Source organism: Camelus bactrianus, chromosome 3, assembly GCF_048773025.1.
Source record: "Camelus bactrianus isolate YW-2024 breed Bactrian camel chromosome 3, ASM4877302v1, whole genome shotgun sequence".
Lineage (NCBI taxonomy): Eukaryota > Metazoa > Chordata > Mammalia > Artiodactyla > Camelidae > Camelus > Camelus bactrianus.
This window is the reverse complement of record NC_133541.1, coordinates 39,801,831-39,824,642: the sequence shown is the minus strand read 5'-3', so window position 1 is coordinate 39,824,642 and position 22,812 is coordinate 39,801,831. Positions and strand designations below refer to the sequence as shown.

Genomic DNA, 22,812 nt, shown 5'->3' with positions numbered 1-22,812 from the left:
CAGGGATTGATTTATTTTTTAAACAAGAATCAGTAAGAGTCATAGCCCTTTATCTTCTGCTACATATATATACAAATCACATGCATACTTGCTTGATTATTGATTCTCATATAAAAGATAGTACGACATAGTGATTACAAGTGTGGGTTTCTTATTCTGTCAGCTTTGCTTCTAATCCCTGTACTGCCAGTTCAACTGTGTGACTTTAGACAAGTCCCTTAACCACCCTTTCCATAATGATCTCAGGGTCTCTTGGGGAGAACACCACAGACACACCAAAATATGGTTGAATATTGAGTGCTGTGAATAAAATAAAATAGGACTGAAGATTATGACTCTAGGTTTGATCAGAGTGCTGTAGAATAAATAATGTAGGTTTTGGAACCAGACCAGAACCAAAACTACTGCATTAAAATTATCCTATAACCAACAATATTTGGCTTTGATTTTTCTCTTTTTTTTCCTATTTCCTGTGCCTCAATCTTAAATACTAATCTAACATATGGATTTTTTTTTTAAGGGTTAATCTTAGCTTGCCTTCTAAGGTAGTATGTTCTTCAGGGAAAAGCCCATACTATCTAGTTGGAAGTCCTTCAACCACCACTTTACTGATTCTGGAGTCTCGGGCAGGTTATAGTGCTTTTTGAACTTCACTTTATTCATATATGGTTTCTAATATTACTTGCTTTAACTACTTCGTAGAATTTTCATGAGGGTCAAATAAAATAGTTAACATGAAAGTTTTTTGTAGCACTACTCAAATGTCACATTTCACACAGCATTTAGCCCCATGATAGGGTTATAGGATATTCTCAATAAAAAATTAGATTATTGAGTTCTGGATCCTTTCTTATTTTTATGTTAGATTTAGTGGCTAAAATAATGTACCTTAGAAGTATAAAGATGTAGCATCCTGAAATGTCCAATAGGTTTGACCTCTATGATTTCTCTATTACCCCACCATTTTTTTCTTCTACACTATACTTTCAAGTTTCCAGGCATGAGACATATAATATTAGAATAATCCATATCCTAGCTCTTCAAAGAAGGGAAAAATATCTTTACCATCTTGTCTCAGCTACATTTCAGTATCCTATTTCTCATGCAGGGTCAACCAGCAATTAAAATTATCCAGTTGGTAACTGTCTTGTCAACACCAGCTGACAGCCAAACTGTACTCTGTTATTCTGAGCTTGTAAAGTATTCTCAGCTCTTAGTAGTCTCATATAATGCTTTGAAGACTCCTTTAGCTAAATATAGTGCCTCTATTAAAGATCATTATTACCCCACCTAAAGTTAACCAACACTGTTTGGTCATAATAATTATTCAGTCTAATGAAAGGTACTTTTCAAATATGTGATAGAATTTCCTACCCATGAGAATTCTTTGCATATGAAATTATCTTCAAAATGAAGTATTAGTAACGTTGAAGTTCATATCCCACAAACTAGCCTGGAATTCTCCCCAGTCATTCCCTGCAGGAAATAATCTGGTGTTGATCTCAGAAAACAAGAGAAAAATACTACTCCTGTTTCTTACATCTCTCATCCCTAGGAGAATTAGAAGCCGAGTATGGGAAGAGAATTTTAAAGTTACTGATTGTGAATGACTGTTCCCTACAGAGAAAAAGAGATGTTAAATGGCTAATGATAAGATTTCAAGGAGATGATTCTGCATTCTACTTTCAAGCCAGTCAGATTTAGTTTAAATCACTACTTTGTATTATACATTATTGTATTCATGTATGAATTGTTGTGTTGTTTCTGTCTTTATAATGTCTTCTAATCTGTCTCTTGCTGCTTTTATTTCCAAATTTCTTGTCCACTCATCCATTCACCTCTATATTACTGCCTACAAAGCCTGCTTCCTTTTTGCTCTTCTTATATTAAATGCATCAATCTCTAATCTGTTTGATGTATCACTACAGATCATTTTTTTCTTTAAAAAATTCATTTTGTTATGTCACTTAAATACTTAAAAATCCTTAGTGGCTCTCTCTGTTTCTATCAGGAGAGGGAGAAGAGATGAGGAACCAAAGATGACTCCAAGGTTTGAGCAACTAGGTATGTGGAGGTGACACTAACACAGGGGACCCAGGACAAGGAGTCAGGTTTGGAGGACCATAGGGAGATGATAAAGGCAGTTGAGTGTCTAGTATATTATTAGGAGCAGATAATACACACATACAAACGAATACAGGCACACATATACACATCTGAGTTTCCCTTTCTCTGCCCCGCAATAGTCTCCCTATCAAAAAAGATAATAGTCATTTTAAGAGAAGGTATCCTCCATGTTACTTTAAACCAAATATACATCAATCCACATGAGCACACATGCCCTAAAGCTGTAGTGGAATGTAATAGGATATGGCGTTTTGCAGTTACTTAGGGAAGTCTTCAGCTTTCGAAGCTGAGAGCATCGCAGCTGGTAAGTACTTGGGAGAAGGGAGGAGTGCCGTCAATAGGGAAAATCGCTTCTTCAGTCAGCACCTTTAGTTACACCTGGTGCCAAAATAAGCAGGTGGCTTTTCGTTAAAACCTTATTATTTGAAGGTGTTTCTCTAGTTGCATTAATTGAAGCACACACCAATGAAGGCAAATTGCTGTTTAGAAATAATTTCTCCTGTTTTTCCTATGTTGAATGGGGCCCATTAACCAGAAAGCATAACTTCCCTGCAGAATGGCTGCTTTTCTTCCCCGTTATTGCTTCATTTAAGACAATTATACTCTCTAAAGCAAACACTTAGGTCTTAGATCTTTCAGTGCAGAAGTAATCCTGTTGAATTGGGTCATTGTGCATGTGTCTGGCAGCCACTTCCAGGGCTCAGCCAGTAGCTCGTTTCAAAGACAAATGATAATTTGCAGATTCCATCAGTGGAATTGAAATTAGTCTTGTACGTCCTAATATTTTGTACTTTGTCTGCAGCTGCCAAAAATGATCATCTTTTCTTAACACTGAGCTATATTGGGCTAAATCCAATTCAGCAAATCTACCATAATTACATTTCGATCGACTATTTAGAGGTATACCATGTTATCTTCTCAGAAAACTGAGGCACCTACAGACAATGGATCCCAACCTGTCTCTGTCCTGTAGCTGTAGTTGCAAAATGACTAGGAAGGAAGTAGATTTCCTATGGAGGAACAAGTAGCCTTTCTTGCATCACAGACCTTGCTGTGAGCCAACGACATTCCTGGTGGATTGCCTGTCACTTCAAAATACCTGCACCTTGTGACTGGGGGTGATGGGGAAGCTTGTCAGGTGACTGCTTATAAATCAATTCCTTAGAATGATAAGGACCTCAAAACCATTCATTTGGTCCCAAGGAAAAACTGGACTCTATTCCTATCCCCCCATTACCATAAACCAATAACCTTGAACAAGAAGTACTGCCATCTTCAACAAATTCCAGTTCTAACAGTATTAACAAACAGACAATATTACATGATGCTTACTTTGTACCAGGTGCTGTTCTGAGCACTTTATATGCACAAATGTATTGAATCCCCACCAAGCCTAATAAGGAAGTTGCTATCTCAGTATTTCCCCCCATTTTACGTGTACAGATACTGAGGCTGGGTAGTTCAGGAACTTGCTAAAGTTCATGCAGCTATTAACTTGAGAGTTAGTGTCCCAACAAAGGCAACAGGACTCCAGTATCCCAGCTCTTGACCACTTTACTGGAGTTACTTCCATTTTTCAGTGTCTGATAACCCTTGCTATTGAGAAATGTTTCTTTAAATCTTCCTTCAAGCATTCCTATTATTATTTTGGCTGTTTTCTTGTGGGCATATTTTAACCTCCTCAACCTGCTTTTCTCTCTCCTGTTTTCTATCCTCCGTTTGGTCTTCTATCAATGATCATGTATTAAGCACTGTTCTGTGTACTGTTCCTTAAAAGGTACAAGATAGTTTCACTTAAACAAGGAGCAAGTTTTGCACACATGCTCCAAGTAAATTCTTTGGCAATTAATTCTAGTAAAGATAATATTTATATCACTGGTAGGAACTTACTTCGAGTACATTTTTTACTCCTTTTTAAAACCTCTTAATTTTATACTTCCTTATCTTTCCCCCCAACTTTACTATATACCACCTTTGCCACCCCTGTTGCTTTATTTTATTGACTTAGTGCTTACCAAATGTCAGGAATTTTTATTTTCAGGTGTGATAACTACAAAAACTTCAAATTGTTCATTTCCTAACGTTTCTCTTAAAAACACTCTCTGAAGCCTTAAAGTTCATCTAGACACCAAGCCAAGCTACTTAGATGTTTCTCAAAGCTGTTCCCTCCAAACCCATTGCCACTGTGTAAGTCCCACCTCATCTGAACAATTCCAACAGTCACTAACTAGTTTCTTCACCTCTAGCTGCATCACGTTTAAATCCATTTTCTACCCAGATTTTGTAGTAGTTTCTCAAAAATATCAATTTATCTTTATCATGTTCTGGCCTAAAACCCTTTAGGCGTTCCCTAGCATCTATGGGATAAAGTCTCTGTTCTTTTCGAGGGAACTTCCGGCCCAATTCCCAGCCCCTGGCGTTGCTCAGTTCAGGCGTACATCCTCTGCGCATGCCCGGCTGCTCTCCTTGCTGTCTCTTTGCCCTGAGGCCTCTCCGCGGAAACAATCCCCCCTCTTCTTCGCCTGGCTAACTACCTGTCATCTGGGCAGAGTCAGCTCCCAGAGTATTTTCTTTAGGATGCCTTGGCTCTCTTTCCTAGAGAGTCTTTAATGCAAACCTCTCTCACTAGATTGGCTATTTCTTTCTATTTTCCCCAATCATGCGTTTATCACATTGACTCGAATAATCTGTTTATTTGCATCCTTCACTATATTAGGTCAACTTTCTGTCCATTAGGTTGTATTCATATTCAAGTGCTTAGCTCAGAGTAGATGTAATAAATATTTGTGGACCTGAACTGAGGTTTTCCATGTTCTTCAATAAAGTAGACCTAGAGCAGACAAATCCTAGCAAGGGTTTGATTTTCTCATGGAGAGAAAAGGAAGTTTATTTCAGTGTCTCATAGACCCTGTAGTTTGACTGCACATTTTAAAACTTTACTTGCTTTGACACTGTCACAGGATTAACCCGCCCAAGAGAAGTTAACAAAAATGATGATGTTGGAGCCCCATTCTGTTTAAATTTAAATTTCCTTCTGGCAGGAAATGTCAGTGCTGATGATAGAATCAGAGGACCGACTTTTGCTCTCCTGCTGAGCTTAAGTGAGCCACAAGTAGGTCAAACGTTTCACTCCCTGAGTCAATGGCTCTTCCTGAAATAGAATGCAGATGGATAAATTGCTTCTCTCAAGCACTGCTCAGACAAAGCCAGCGTTCTGATAGAAAACCAAGCACAGCTAGAAATCAACAAGGATGCCAATATACCTGTTGAGAAAAAATATTTGTGGCAAAGATTTATGATGCAGTGAGGCTATGGACATATTCCAAGTAGGTTTCAAAGAAAGCAATGCGTTACCAATATTAGGACAGAAAAATAATTCAACTCTACAGATTGAATGTAGTTTAGGTTTGGCCTAAAGGAATAAACTTGATCCATAAATATGACTTAATTCATCTTCTACAAAAACGCTGCCAGTATTCTGTTGTCAATGTTTAAAAGTAATATTTTATGTGATGCTTTTAAAATGGCATGACTAAGGGTGGATGTGAAGAAGACTCAGTTTTCAAGGAGCAAATAGAGGAAGTTGGCCTTCCACGACCTGGTGTCTCTCCTCTTCACCCCAATTTCTTAACACTCCTGGCCATGACCTCCAGATGCCAGCCATGCTGAACTCTTTTATTCCTAACATACTATTTCTTGCCTCTATGCCCTAGCACATGCTGTTGCCCAATTTTTGTCTGTCCTCATCCATCCTCTGCACTCTTATGATACCATTTGTAGCTGCTTATTAACCACACTTAGCATGTTGATACCTGCAGACAGTTTTGATTGGCACACCTGGATGGGGAGGAGGGGCTTGTGCCATTGGCATCTCATGGGTAGAGGTGAGGGATGCCACTGAATATTCTACAATACACAGGTCTAATTAAAAAAAACTAAATAGTGCTAATGTTGAGAAGGCCTAGTTTAGAATATCTGCCACATCACATAAGCTGAGTTAATGTCTGAGGAAAAAAGGAAGGACCTGTTTATTTAAAAAGCATGTTTTTAGCAATTTCATAATGATAATGATAACATTTTTGAAAATGATTGTCAATGATAAGAATCACTTATAAGGTCTATTTAGATTAAAGCAATTCAATACACCCAAGCTTTCAAGAAAAAAAAAATTGGAAAAAATCTAGAACTGCATGCTGATTTCATTTCCAGGTATGATATTTAAACACTCAATTTGATGACTGAATGCAATATTTTTTTCCAAGAAGGAAAATGTTAGATTCTAGGAGGACCACATTTCAGTTTGGATGGGATCTGGATTTTTCTAACGATTTGTGATATGGCACTTTGCTTTCTTGGTCCAGAGCCCATATACCAAGAGACCCAGAGTTAAAGGAATCTAGTTCAAGAAGTATATACACTCTAGGAACCATCCCTAACACCTTCCACTTGTCTTAGGCTGAGGAATGCAGTGCATCTGGACTGGAATAACTACCCTCAAAGAAGGAATTCCTTTACCATCATCTCTCTCTCTCTCTCTTTTTTTTTTTTTTTTTTTTGTGAGTTGTTCTTTTGGCTATTGTGAATAGTACCGCTAACAGTACAAGTTTTGTTTGAACACCTGTTTTCAATTCTTTGGAGCTTATACCTGGGAGTGTTTTTGTTTTCTTTGGATATATACCCAGGAGTGGAATTGCTGGATTGTACTGTATGTCTATTTTTGGTTTTTTGAAACCTCCATACTGTTTTCCATAATGGTTGCACCACTTTACATTCCCACCAGCAGTGTACAAGGGTTCCCTTTTCCCAGCATCCTTGCTAACACTTGTTATTTATTGTCTTTTTTGTACTTCTCTGTTCTTGTCTCACCTCCCTTGGGAAAATGGTCTTCTGTTCTTCCATTTAGCAGCAATACAGGATAAAACTTATTACTGTATAACCATAGCTGAAAGTCTACTAAGTTCTTTGTTATTATGTGCAGGGAACATATTCAGGATGAACTTGGACTACTGTACAAACCAGATATAAGGAGTTTGTTTAGCTCTCCCTGTGCTGGTCCTAATCTTCAAGTCTGCAGCTACCTTTAAATATATTATTCCAGATTTATATAGAAATTAGAAAATTATCAAAACTATATAGCATAATCAGATACCTAGCAGAAAGAAAACTCACTGTGTAGAAAATTTATGAGAGTCAATGCATCTTCAAACTGAAATGGTCTTGAGAGGTTATACAAGCCTCCTCATCTTGTGTGCTTACTGGTCGATGAAAGAGGAGAATGGGAAATTTACAGCAATCTTGCTAACTAGAATCCTGGGTTTTAAAAAGCCCTTTCAGGGCATTTAATTCTATTCTTCTATGAAATGGCTTCTCAGTACACAGGAGAGAGGAACTCTTTCTATCGCCCCTTCCTGTATTTAATTCTTAAGCCCCTTCAGGTGATGAGGGCATTAGTGGATACCTAATGGTTCTGCATGAGCCACGCAGGGAATGGAAAATCCCACAGATATTAACAATGCCAAGGCAGGGTGGATGTGGAGGGCAGGGTTACTTGGGATTGGGTTGGGGAGGGAGCAATTCTGAGATGTGTTAAAGCAGAATTGCCCATCTTGTCCTTTCTACTTCTTCCAAGTCCTACTTAGAAAGAGCCACATCTTGATCTGCGCATGCACAAAAGTTAGTCTGAAGGTGTATGCACTGATCCAAGGGGATGTAGAAGGTGGGGAGGTCCAACCCCATTTGCAACTCAGGTTCTTCTCTAGAGGGAAGGGAACGGTTAAGGAATCTGCCTTCTTCAAACATCAGCTACTGAGTTAAACAAAATTGGTGTGTCTGAAGTTTGCCATCAACATAAAATTCTCAAGTTCTAGTTATCAGAGCTGGTGATGGGGTAAAGGTGGAAGGAAAATTCTAAAAACAAACAATCGTCCAATCTAATTAATATTATAATAAATCTCTAGTGATAGAAAAGAGCAAATGCATACAGATGAAATTGCCTTAGTAAAGAAAAGGGGAAATGCTGCTTCAAAGTTTAATTTTGTACTGAGAAAAATGATAACGCAGTCCAGTGATGGTGTCACTCAGATGAATGAAGTTCCTGGAACACCGTGAGGACTTTGCTTTCCTTTTCCTCTCTTTCCAACAGACAACCCTGGATTGATTGTTTTGTGTTCCATGTATCCTAGCTGCTCTAGATGGGAGTTTCTATTTAGAAATGAATCATTGTAGCAGATGCCTCACTGGTATTAGTGTTAATAGGAGAGCATTTTGTTTTAATGTTTCCCAGTAGAAGAAGGCATGTCCTGTTTTCCAAGAATACCTGGTAGGAGTATTTGGGGCTTGCATTAGTTAAGTGTCCTTAGGCAGGAATATGACAGATTTGCCATCTACTGCTGCCTTTTTTCAAAAATGCATGCACCATCTAAAGAGTGAGTGAGTCGGGATCACACCACCTTCAGTCTTCTGGCTGGCTGTTCATTCTTGGCCTTAGACTCACCCAGGCCGTACCTCTTTAGCATTAGGAAGAAGGAGCATCAGGATAATGTCTCATGGTAATCGACGTTGTGTACTAAACTGAATTCAACATCCAACAAAGTACACATTCCGTCGAAGAAAGTTTGACCAGACTTTGGAGCTATTAACTGTTCTGTATTTATGTTCTTTGCTTTGTAAGTAGTGTTGATATATAGGATTTGTAGCCAAGATTTTTCTCTGGGCAGTTGGTCAACTCGGCATATAAGGAATTTGAGTGAATTGACATGTATTTTCTTGAGATTGATTTTTTTCTTATTCTTTAGTCTATGTAGCATATCATTTATGAGTAGAGGGATCATTTGTCATGAAATCAGGGAAGCTTTTGTCTGGGAATATGCTAAATTAGAAGGGACACCTGGACAGCAGACACACACTGAGATGGCCCCAGGCAAATGGAAACTGTAAGTCACCTTACATCTGAAGAAATGGCCTGGAGACAACAGACAGGACTCCAGACATGGATTTTAAATGAGAAGCCTGGCAGAGAATTGTATCTTCTCTTCAACAAAGGCATTGAGTACTTTATAAGATGAAATCTATGCCTGTGAATTATTCCTACTTGCTTGGTCAAAGAAAGAGCAAAGGCCACAAAGAAGTAAAGCCTGTAGGATACTGGCTGACCTACCAAACCATGGAGATCACAGGAAGTACAAGGAAGGGATTTACTAGCATTTGAGTTCAGTTAGATCAACGGAAAAAGTAGAAGTTTGGAAGATGGGGCAGAAGAAATATATTCTCATTTATGGCTCAAAGAGCACATCACCAACTTGTCTTCAGTGCCAAAATAAAAATGAGGTTATAACCTTGCCATTTTCACCACCATCAACCATGGTGTAATGCATTAATTCTCGCATTCCATTCTCCTATTTCTTTTCACAGGACTTGATGTGTTGATTTTAAAACACATATAAAACTTCCTCTACCTATATTATAGACCCTGTGATAACAATCTTGAAATTCTTATCCTCACTAGGTCTTTACTGTGAGTATTTGAAGATACATGTGCTTTTACCTGCTTTTCCTATTTTGTTAAACTTACTGGTTGGTTAGTTGGTGCTGTTTCATTGACTTGAATAAACATTTTTGGAATTTAACAGTTTCTCTTTAAAGTCAATCAGAAGCTTTGGCATTGATCAATCCCTTGGCAATAACCCTAACTAGTATTTGAATGGGTCATGTGATCTCAACCTTGCCAAGCTTTGGAGATTTTGTGCTCTATTTTGATTGATCGGTGGTTGCCACTGTCTGCTTCCAAACTGCCTGGCAGATGACTACTTTCTGTGTTTAATGACTTCCCATTTCTCAGCTGGATCATAGTAATTTTTAAGGTATTTTGAGTGGCAATTGGTGGAGGACAATTTTGAGTGAAATTCAACCACAAGTGGTACTAGAATTGCAAATGTTTCAACAGAGGTGACAATACACGGACAGGTACCTTTGTACACAGCCAAATTCGCACATGTTCAGGCAGGTACCACAAAGCATAACTTATGCTGCTAGGAGCTGGCAAGTTGCTTTTCATTTAATTATGTAATGAGTGCCTGATTTCAAAAATATTGAAATGCTGACAAAATATGCCTGTAAATCAAGAGACTATGGTAATGTACTTAGTAGGTTAGTTCTGCACAGGGGATAAAAGTCATTGAAATGGCCAAATGGCAAGAATTTTCATAGTGACAGAGTGGACGAGGTAACAAAACAAGTCTTCACTCATACTTCAGTTGTTTTCATCCTGCTTTTTAGAACACAGAACAACTTCAAGTGGTTGCATGTATTTATGTTTAAGAAGCTGGCCTGTGGCAATGGTTAGCAGAATCTGACTTTATAAGGTAGTCAAATCAGCTTTAAAGTGGTGTGTTGAACAACCACAAGGAAGAACATATGAGTGGCCAACAGTACTGATGTGTGGGTCTAGGGATAGAGTGAAGGATGTCGTGGGGTCTGGGGGCCTGATTAATTGAGAGGATGGATAAATCTGCTCAGGATCATCACCCTTCTCTCTCCCCACTGATTATATCAGTTGAGTTCTCATTCTGTTTAAGGGACTCTGCACCATCCATTTTTAGGAGTGATGCCTGGGGCTTCCTCCCTGTTTGCAGAGCCTGTGTGTTGGGTTCTGCAGGCTCAACCCCACCTGATGGCTCCCTGTATGTTTTACAAACTTAGAATGGCATTTGGGCTGGTTGGCTTCAGACCTCAGTTGGTGATTATGACAACAGGAGTTGCTGCTGGAGAACTACCGTGAGCTTCTTGTTTGCAATTGAGTGGGAGGTGGCACCTGCTGGGCAGGACAGCTCAGGGACAATGAGGACGAGGAGGCACTCCCCCACATTTCTATTTCTGATGAGCCTTTCTCATGCCACAGAGTCTACTGGTGCAGAGTTTTCTGCCCCTGGTCATGTTCACCAAGTACTACTTGCATATTTTAAGAGGAGCCAATTTAGTATTGAAAAAAAAAAGTGGCCACCTATTTAAAAATCAATTATCTCTTTAAGTAATCATATGACAGCTATCATTCTGGAATCTAAATGCTCCTATATATAAAAAATGTGCTGAAATAGATCAGGTCCAAATATGCCAAGAACAGCCACTTGAGGATAAAGATGTCCCATGACAGTTATAGTGTTCTAATCTGCTTTAGTAATATCGTGTCCTGTCTCAAAAAGAGCCAACTCTGAGACAGCATGCAGATGCAGAGACTGGGCATTGTCGGGGGAAGTTGGGGGCAAGTTGGGGGCACAGGTCAAATTGAAAACTGGGAAGCCTGATTAGGAGTAAATGAATGCAATGATATCTTTGTATCTAAAGATGAAATCCAACTGAAATACAAAAAGGGACTGAAGTAAGGAGCCTCACACTATGAGACGAGGGTGCACTAGACTTGGAGAGAGGGTACCACCTACAGTGATAGACTGGATGGAGACAGAGCAAACAGTAGCCCCAGAGGGACTGGAAGAGGTGGAGGGTCAGGTTGAAGGGAGGCCACAGTGGTGTGACTTAAGTTCTCTGTCTGAACAAAAGCTTATGAAGCTCTTGGAATTATGTGGAGTCAGAAAAACATGCACTCACACATCCCAGCTGTGAGCAGTCTGGTTTATCCGCCTTTAAAAAAATTTTAGACACTGAAAGCCCTCACGGTTGGAAAAGCCACCAAGACATTTGCACAGGACTCAGCAGAGCGGTCTCTCACTGACTGGGTATGCGTCCACTTAAATGCATTCTTCACGGGGCGGGGGATTCTTGTTGGTGCTACAACAAACTGAGTTGCCTCTCCACACCTGTGGAATGCGTTTGCCCCTGCCATTTTTACAGATGAAGATAACTACCCCTGTGGAGTGATCTGCCAATTAAAGCCTGAGGAGAAAATGGTAATTAGAACCCAAGAGCTGACTTGCTTTCCTTTGGCCCTGCCTCCTGTGCTGGGCTGTGCCATTCACAGTCCTCACCCTGCCAGGATTTAGTAAACTGTGATAGCGAAGTCTACAGAAGCTTGAGGAAAGAAGAGCTTTCTAGTTTAGTTTTAGAGCTGTACAGCAGATGAAGAGTGACCAGGGCCAGGTGTGTTTTAGGAGTCCGCAGAATGTGGCTTTACGGCTGCTATCTGAATGAGGGGCCTTTTGTAGCTTAGGTCTCTCTGTCCGTATTTTTTCTGTTTCCTCCCTTCCTTGCTTTGTTCTTTTCCCCAAATTAAACCTAGACATGACATATGCTTCTGAGAACAGGAAGATGAGGAAGAGGAAATGCCTTTGATGCTTTTCCCTTGGAAAGTCTCATCCATGTTAAACTCTTACTCCCGTAGGATTTGAAGGTCTCTAAACTAGTCTCTTTGGGAAGGCTGGTCCACAGGGCGGCATCGACTAGATTCTCTGGTAATCACTCCACTGGCCACATTATTGTGCTGCAAATCAATATGTTCTACTCCTAACAGAAAAGCTCACAGTGTGTGACCGAAGTGCTTGGGAGGAAATGGTCTCTCCAGGAAATGGAGCTGAACAAACCCACTGGGAAGGAAGAGTGAGAATGCGGGGAAGTGCTCTCTGCCGCAAGTGGTGATACCTGGAAGCCCCGCCCAGGCTTCTTGGGGGTGGGGTGAGCCCGGGGAGTGCCTGGATGCTAAGGCGCTGATCCAGCTGCCCCCGGCTCCTCCATCCAGAGACTGCCTTCGGTTTAGGGCTGTGTCTGCTGGGTTTTATGTTGAATGCCTTCCATTTCCTCTGTTGCTTTTTTTTTTTTTTTTTTTAACATTTTTTATTGATTTATAATCATTTTACAATGTTGTGTCAAATTCCAGTGCCCCCTCTCTACCATAGACTTTCCTCTGTTGCTTTTAATGGCTATCATCTTACATTTCCCCCAGGGTAGCTTCTGTTGCTCTCTTGGCATGATTATCTTAATTTCATACTGCTTCTAAACTGAAAGTAGGAAATGCTTTAGGCTTTATTTGTTTTAAAAAGCTTCTTTTTAACCTTCCACATTTCTCAACATTCATTTGTTTTTCCGTGGGTAGCCATAGCATTTAGAGAAAAAAGAAAGTTGTGGTTGGATGTGTTAGTTGGTAACACCAAATTAAAGGACTAAATCCTTTTTAAAATGCTTATTCTATTACTATACTCTCTACTTTGATTTGTTCATTAATATGCAGTTAATTTATTGGCTTTTCTAGCTCCGAAAACTTGCATAACTAAAATGGGCGCACTCTTCTTAGTGTGAGAAGGCCCCGTGTATCAGATATTGCAGAGAATTTGCATAGGATAATCAAACAGAAGGTTATAAAATGGCTAAGAGATTAAAAAAAAAAAAAGAATTACTTTAAAAAAAGGTATGATTGAAAACAACAGGGGAAGAAGCATATTTAAAGAACCCAGTATGCTTTTCAAATTATAGCCTTTGAAAGGTCACAGTGGAATTTAACAGATTTGTCTTGAATACTAATGCATTACATTGCTTGGGTTTCTAGCTGGAAAAGAGTTGGTTCATCTTGCAGTTCTGAAGTGAAATAGTTGGAGGCCAATCTCATGAGCATATGCAGACAAGTTCTACCGGTCGGAGCATTGTTGTGATAGCCTACATAAGGTGTATCATAGCAGAGGAAGGAACAAGTAAGTGACAGCAACAAAGCAAAGCCAGACCAATCCGCAGAATCATGCCTGTCCACAAGAACTTTTCAAAGAGCTAATATGGTGGGGTTTCACTATTGCCCAAAGGGTGCTAGAACTGGCACTCTTCTTGATGTTGGTTTTATTCATGTAAGACATTCAGGGTTACATTGCGGTAAGATATTACAAAATGACTGTCTTAAAGAGAATGCATTGTGAAGTCAGAACCTGTTTCAGAAGGGATTATATTGAGATTACTAATAAAAATAAGTGTTTGATTTTTATTTTCTTCTTACCAAGGAGCGGTGTCAGATAGAATAAGGGTTTACATTCTGTTTCGACCACTTATAGTAACCTTGAGCAAATCCCTTAACATCTCTGAGCCTCAGCTTTTTTCACCAATAAATGAAAACAATAACATTTCGTATAGTCATTATCAGCTTAGAGATTTAGATGCACAATACATGCTCAATAAATAGTATTTTTAAAAGAAGCTTATATTCTCACTTATTTCTAAGTGAGTTCTGTGAATTTGATTCCATAGACAATATTGTGCACTATAACTGCTGGGAAGTAGTTTAGATTCTGGACACAGAGAGATGAATTAGAAATAGATCCTGCTTTCAAGGAGCTTGCAATCCAGTGCAGTGGAAGAACGATGCATGGGCTTGATATGGTTAGTGCCCAAAGTGAAGTATAAACAAAGCTGCACTGGAATGTTGATCAGGGAGAAATTAATTCTACTGGGTGGGATCGGAGAAGACCTCACTGGGGAAGTGGCATTTGAAATGATGCATGAGCAATGGATATGTGTTTTTCCCTAGTTCGATTTGTCAGCTTAATCTATTCCTGATCGGTTTGTCATGATAATTATAATGGCAGTGAATGGCACACCCTAGACTCGATGTCTAATTCGAAATCATATTCTTTCTTCTGTATATTTTTTCTGCTTCATCACTACAAATGTTATTGATCCGCTAAGAAGTAATGTAGGCTTGAAGAGGGAAGGTGGTCTGCAAATTCTTTTTGGGGAAGATGAAAGAAAAGAAATAAGAAAAAATTCCTCATTTCCATCTGAGATGTACTACCACCTAATTCTACATTTCCAGTAGCTAAACACTCAAAAACATTCATTTGAAAGGCTGTTTTAAATAGTAAATTAATTGAAAGACAGGTAGTAAATAATAATTGCTCATATTTACAAAGGGCTTACTATATGTCAGGTGCTCTTCCATGCAATTTAAATACATAAACTTTATTTATTCCTCTCAACAGCCCTATGAATTACATGTTATTATGCTGCTCATTTCACAGCTGAGGAAATCTAGTCATCAAAATGTTCAATAACTTTTCCCGAGACCACACTGCTAAGCAGAAAGAATATAAGTTTAAAAATTGGCAGATTGTTAGTTTCAGATCTTGTTTGCTGACTGGCTAAGAGACCTTGGACAGATCACCTACATTCGCAGAGGAAAGTAATTATGCAAATTCACTCTGTTCTTCTAATTGTGCTATAACTATTTGTAACATTATTTTAAACATCATTAGGTGTTTTAAATATTTTTATACATCATGCAATATTTTAATTTATTAAATAATAATATTTAATATTTTAATTTAAAGAAATTTTAATTTAAAGAAATTTGTAATATTTTAATTTAAAGAAATTTGATTTAATTGAAAGTAGCTCTTCCTATTTATTTGCCTTCTTATTTAGTACAATTAAGACCATTAAATCCAAAAGGTTTTATTTTAAGAAGAATTAATAAGAACTTCAGGTGGGAAATGGTGGGATAAGGACAAACTGAAGAACGTACTTATAGCAAGGGATGTGAGAATCACACCTATTGATTTTTTCTTGCATCTCTTCTTCATATTTGTTTGTCAACATTTTCCTCCTTTACAGAATGTCCCCTTGGATGAATTTTTATACCCAAATACCTTAGAATTTGGAAATAATCTTAGTTAACATAGAACAATATGGTCATTATTTTTATGCCATCTTTTTTTAAAAAATTGGGTTTCTATCTTCATTGGGTTCTAATTCGGTTAAGCAATTGTGTTTTATCATTTGTAAGAATAAGCAATCCAAACAGAAATCTGAAGGGGACAGACGAAAGATCCCCACATGAAGTGAAAACGTCAAATGCCTGAGTCAAAATGGCGGCCGCTCATCTAGTGTTTTGAGGAAGCCTGGCTTTCAGTGAACCCAGAAGGAAGAATACAGCATCACCCCATCTGGCTGCCACTCAGCTGGAATCCAGCCTTCCTGCAGATGGGGCTGGCTGAGCTACGTGGCCTACAATTTCCCCATACAGGTCCTGTTGTCAAAAAGAAACCCAGATAATTGATGGGCCAGATTCTCACTCTATGTGACTCCAGTGACGACTTTGGGGGGCCTACTTTGTGCGATTTCAAGCCCATCCAGGAGGCAGGATTCTCCTCGGAAGAACTTTAGAATAGAGCATTGTTTGAAAACAAAAGGTTGGATTTGGCTCCAAACAAATACATGGGATTTGGAGAGGAAATCTAAAAATCCCACAGGGCATGATATTTTGCCAGCCTGTTCTCCTGAAGAGCCCTTAGCCTTACATAGACATCTCTCCTTTACTAAGACATAAAAGTGAATCTGAATTTTGATATCTTATGTTTGGATGAATGGTGTCCTCCCTGGCTGACTCTTAAAATGCACATCTTCTTCCAACCATCTAAAGTGCAGGGATGAACTCATAATCCTTTCTGATTTTAATCATATTTCTTTCTGAAATGTCTGGCTTCCTTAAGATCATTCCCCCGAATTTAAATCATTCATATTTTATATTCTCTTCTACTTCTCAGACTATTTTGATTAGTCAGGACAGCTGCACCTTCTCTTTGTGATTCACTTATTCCCTGTCCTATTCTCGCCATTCCTGGCACACTTGAAACTACTTCTCAGTTCGGGTTATATTCCATTCCACTTCAGTGCTGGGGAGGGATTCTGTTTTAGGCACCTAGTTGCAGCTGGTAGCTGCTCATAAATGTGGAGCGACAAGGACTGTCATCAGTGAGACATCCATTGTCACTCCATGAACTCATAGGGTGCCTTGTAAGCTGGGTGTCATTTTCCACCACCGCTGACAGTGTACCTCATACACACACACACTAGCTCTGGGCTGTGGCCACATCTGTAATGGAGGTGGAACTAGGACCAACCCAACTGCAGGGCTACTGCAACTCTAGGGCACTAGTACCTTCTTTCTTTTCTTTCTCGTTTCCCCTCTTTCTGTCTCCCTGTCTGTCTTCCTTCCTCTCTTTCATTTTCTTTCTGCCTCTCTTTCTGCCTCCCCTCCCTCTGTTCCTCCCTTCTTTCCTTTTGATTTTAATGGAATGTGGAGTACTTTTTCTTAGTAATAATTAAAGGATTCATTCTCATTTATTTCAGATAAGCTTGTTTTAGACCATTTTATATTCAACATTGCAATCTACTCTGTTTCATATTACTTTTGTAATGAATGCATGTGTTGCTTTTGTGACCGTCCCCCACATTGCATATTTTTGATAGAGTGTCAGTTAATGTCCAATTTTTATAGATTCTGGGACATGATACACAAGTTAGAATACTAAAGTTTTATAAAATTCTAGGAAATGTAAAAATACTTATGTCCTCCCACATTTCAGGAATGCCTTCTGTATTTAAATACTTTTTAATAGTTATTCATTATTGAAAATGGTAATAGTAGTATCTTCCTTTTGTACCTGTTAAACAATACAGAGATTCACAAATAGAACTAACACACACACACTCACAACCCTTATTATCCATGTCCCTGAGTAACCAATGTAAAAGGTTTGTGTTTATTTTTCTATAACTTTGTCTACATTAAATTATATTATAATGTATATTCACAAATGTAGGGAGTTTGCTCTGCTTTTGTTTGGATTCTGGTTTTGTTTACTTTTACAAATATAGAATTATACTATACACATGTGTGTATGTGCATGTGTGTGTGTATAATTTATCCAACCATTTTCCTATTCATGGACATTAGGTGTTTATTTGTTTTATTTCCTTTTGTAACTACAAACAATGCTTCAATAAACATCCGTATTTCATAAGTTTTAAAAACCTATTCTTGCCTGGTTTACATATTTTGGTGATAGATTTAGAAAGTTGGCCCTTACAAAAATCTGTTATGGTAATTTTCCATACCTAAGAAATTAAATAATGCCAAAATCTCTGTGACTTTCTTGACAGAAGATTATAGCAGAGGATAGCATGACTTCAAATCATTTCAAATTTTGTTTAGACACACAACCTTCATCTTAGGAAAAATTACCACAGACTCCCATTCTTCCACCTCCATCTTTTAATAAATAATGTTAAATCCCCTGAAAATTAAAGGAATAGATTTAGGAGAGGATAAGGAATTATATGTTCAAATTTTGAACATGAGGACAGAATGTCAACCAAATAGGAATAAATGTGTTAATGAAAGAAATATAAAATGTTCTAAAGGCAGGTGTCAAAGATTTATTCAGCCTACAAATATATACCTAATTAAGTTTTGCTTTATTCAGTCTTATTTATTGTACTGCACAAGGCCTGCTGGGTGTTGAGAACTGTTAGGAGTATCTGGGAGCCAACAGCAAAGATAATGACTACTTCATTCCTAGATCTAAATGTAACTTCATGAAATCAAGCAAATGTCAACTTCACCCAGCCTTGTTCTCTTTGTAACCAATGATTAGGTGAACAGCTTGTCATTTAATCATCAATATCCAGTGGAAGATCAAACAAACTCCTCAGGTACTGAATAGCCCAGCCTAGAAAGGAGAGTACCTCTGACCTACATAGCAGCAAAATTGTTCATCGCTCATTATCTGTTTAGACGCAAACTGGCCTAATGCAGTCTTTATGTACAAAAAATTTAGATCCTTGCTAAGGGGTGAAGTTCTAAGAGTTCAAGGAATATTATAAAATATTCTTCTTTAGTCTTCTTCCCTCTTTAAACATTTCCTGTTGGCTGCTACCTCCACCCATAAGCATATTTACCATCTCAAAAAAATTTGTACTTCAATTGTTGTAGTTAGAACATAAAAATAAATTCTTTCAATCCCATTTTTTCTGGCCTCTCTTGGAATAGAGCTCCTGCTTGTTAAGAGCTGACCCTAAGGACACACCTGAGTGGTACTGAACTAGTATTCACTGAGTGCCTGGTTGCAGGCACTTACTTGTTCTTACAACAAACTGATGGAGGTAGTTGCTATAATTATCTCCATTTTAGGGATGAGGAAGTTGAGACAGCAAAATTAAGTAACTTGCCTTGAATCACACAGTTTGGTCATTGCAGCAGAGCTAAGCATTAAACCTAGCTCAGGCTCTTTCTACTAGAACTACCAGATGCAGCAGAATGACTGCTAGCTGCTGCAACAAGTAGAACCACTAATATGGAACAGCTCAAATACACTTGATGTTTATCTTATGCTTACATAATAGTCCAAGGCAGATGTTCCTGGTCTGTGGGCAGCTTTCTCAACAAGATGATTTTGGGACCTAAGCCCTTTCCGTCTTATGGTTTTGTCATCCCTAGGGACTCCTTCTTATCAGAAAAAGTAGAAAGAAGCATGGAAAAGGAAACATGAGAGGCTGAAATGGAGCAAGCCTGAAAGTTGCACAGTCTATCACAGGGCCTATGTCCCTGTAGAGGAGGCTGGGAAATGCAGTCAGCTGTGTGTCTAGAAAGACTAGAAAGCACATTTTGATGCACAACTAAGTAGCCTCTGCCACAGCCTCACTATTGGTTCCCTAGGTACTGGTAAAATGTCTAATGACTCCATAGTAAGGAAGCAAAGACAGAGAAAACACTGCCATGCCCTCCAGGAATTCATGGTTTAATTTGGGAATAAGGCAACTAGTCTATAATGAAAAATAAAGAACAAGTTGGCATAAGAGGAGGCAACTGTGTTATAGGAATTCAGAGAAGGGAAATTTGATCGTGGACAGGACTATACAGGATTTCAGTTATGTCTTGAAGGGAAAGAGCAGGATAGCTTTTGTTCCTGAGGGGAGGCCAAACAAAAAAAGGGAAGAAACAGTCCATGTTCAGAGTGGAGGCCTCACATTTAAACCTTGCCTGTTTCTCCATTCTGTCCTAGGCTCAGAGTAGACGCAGTGTTCTTCCAACTGACCTTGGCCACATCGTTGTATAACGTTTCATATTCTAATAGCAGAGTAAATGGACCAACAAGGGTGATGGCCACAACTAGGGCTATGAGGGAATTTGGGGTGGATGTTTTTGCTTAATGGTTAGCTTCAGATAATCTATAGACAAATAGTGTGTCACTCTGAACTGCATTCTATGCTACTTGATCTAGTGTCATCATTACATCTTTAACAGATCATGCAATTCTTCTGTGGACAGAAACAGTTTTATCGCTTTCTCAAATTATCCGGTTTTGCCCAGCATATAAACCTCTTCTAAGACAGTATCCAATTACCTCCTTATTTTACCCTAGGAAGTGAGAATGGTGCAAAGAGCATCTAATGCAGAAATCTCCAGAAGGCAATTTCCCTGGTGACTCAAAATACCTGTATGTGTTAGCAAGTGAGTGGGGGGCAAATATCTACTTCATCAAGAAATGCCATGAAACCTATTCAAACTATGAGGAAGTCCACATTTCCAGCAGGCATCACTGCCCAATACTGCAGACATAGAACAAGGAAGCTAAGAGTGGGCATCTCTTAAATATGCTACTGGATCAGAAGAAAGCAAACGATTAGAAATGATGAGAAGTGAGGGAATTAAGGAGCAATCTGGTGGATCCCTGTGTGCTTCCTGATTGGACATTGTGGTGAGGGGTGATCTTGGCAAATCCATACCAATTAGTGAGGTTCTCTATTTGTGCCTTTTATTTGATTACGTCCTACTCCAGGGCCTGCTAGCAAGGAGACCCATCCCCCCAGCATTCATTCATGAGTTGTGTCTACCCTTCCGCACAAGCATTTAACATCACACTTCCAACAAACGCCCCTTGTTTTAGTGGGAGCTGACCTGGGTCAGACATCAGAGATAAGACTGAGGGTTATATATTGGAATAAAAACATGATTTGGGGATGGGGAGGAACTCACCTTGTGGAGGTTAAGCAGATCAGCCAGTTCTTAGCGGTTTTCTCTAAAAGTAGTACTCCATCAGTGTGTTTGCACTGAATCTTCGCTTGTGCCAGAGCAGTGACGCCTGATTCAATGGGACTCTGCACGTGGAAGGTGGCTGCAGGGCAAGGCAAACAGGTGTGTGTGAGTGCACAGCAAGTCAGATCTCTGTGTCTCAGGCAAATACAGTAACCCGTGATGACATTCACTCATTTGACAAATATGAATTGAGCCTATGGTCATTAACTCATAGTATGCCATGCTGTACACATAAAAACCTTGGCACTCATGGGGCATGCAGTTTTATGGGAATGACAGACAGTATCAGTCAAGAAACAAAGAAAACACATGATTAGCAACCTGTAGTAAGTGGAGTGAAGAGAAAGAATGCGGGCGGGAGAAAGAATAGAGAGCAGGTCCCTCTGAGAGGGGATGCCCCAGAGGGTAGTGAGGAGAGGTCTCTGTAAGGAGGTGACATTTAAGTGGGGTCCTGAAGGATATAAAGGAAAAAAGGAGCCTGTCATCTGAGGAGCAAGGTTGATGAGGGGGGAGAGTTCAGGCCGTGATGATATTGAAAGTACTGAACTACTGGTAAGGCGGACCAGCAGCAACCCTGGTGTGGAGCAACATCTGTGACGGTCAGTTTAGCTGGGCAACAGTCCTGACACACTCAACACCAGCTGACTTTTAGTAAAGGAGACTCAATGGGCTTGATTCAATCAGCCAAGAAGCCTGTTATTTACAGTGGAACTGAAGCTTCTCAGAAGAAAAATTCTGCTGTGGACGGCAACTTCGGCTCATTCCTGACTTCCAGTCTGCCCTTCCTCCCTTACAGATTTGTGACTTAGCTTGCAGCCCCCATAATTGCATAAGCCAATTCCTTGTAACAAACCCCTTACTATATGTCTCCTACTGGCTTTGTTTCTCTGGTTGAATACTGACCAATGTGAGGTCTTCCAGGCCTCACCTAGGGCCAGGCATTATTCCTTCAGTTGCTGGAAGTGTGGAGGTCCAGGGGGTTCTAGGATAGGGGTAAGATGGATGTATGTGGGGGTGTGCAGGGACACAGGGTAGCATTACTTCCCGATGGGGTAGAGAGGGATTTCACTGTTTTCACAACCAGTTCAAGGGTATCAGTGTATGCTGGCTGAATATTAGCTAAGTTCCCAGAAAGAGGGAAAAGGATGTGTGAAGACCCTGAAGCCAGAAAGTGTTTGGAATATTCAAGGAAATAAAGGATGGCAGAGAGGCTGGGCAAGAGGGAGAGAGGAAGGAAACGAAGAAGGACGGGCCAGGTAGTGCAGGTCTGGTAAGTACAGTGGGTTTTGTTTAAAAGCTCAATGAAACATTGCAAACAAGGAGTCTGCTCTGTAGAGACTAGATTAGCCTGGGGTTAAGGTAAAGCCAGACACAGGAGTACAGGTAGTGTCTGGGCAAGAGATAATAGTGGTTTGGGTAAACATGACAACAGTGAAGATGTAGATAAATGGATGGTTTCAAGACCTGTTTTAGAGCTAACAATGTGAGTGATGTGAGGGCTTGGTGATAAAAATAAAGGAGAGGGACTGAGGGATGGAGCTGATTAGAGATGAGTATTTGTGCCCACCACAGGGAGGCTTTCCAAGTCACAGTTGGTAATCCACCAACTGGTGTGTGGGGTCCTATTGTGCAGGGTTGGGGGTGTGGCAAAGTTGGCTCTTGGACTGTGACACCAGACATCTTGGAATTATGGGACAGAGAGTTCACCCCTACTTCATATTCCCACTGATTCTTGCCCACACCCAATCTTTGTTTTCCTAACCCATTTTCTTCTGCCTTGCGTGTTGAGTGCTTGTTTCCCCATTGTTATTTCCATGTCGTTGTGAAGGAGTGTGTTGTATATGTGATTGCTGCCCTTGTTTAATGATCTGGACTTTTTGAAATAC

The 22,812-nt window shown here is 39.5% G+C and overlaps 1 long non-coding RNA gene across 1 annotated transcript in view; it reads right to left on the bottom strand.

Annotated features, from left to right (window-relative positions):
• Positions 1-20,888: 20,888 nt before the first annotated feature.
• LOC141575231 (uncharacterized) overlaps positions 20,889-22,812 on the bottom strand; it is a 371,436-nt gene continuing 369,512 nt past the window's right edge. The window contains exon 3 of the long non-coding RNA XR_012502670.1: positions 20,889-21,005. This is a non-coding gene — a long non-coding RNA (uncharacterized LOC141575231). The remainder of the gene's footprint in view (positions 21,006-22,812) is intronic.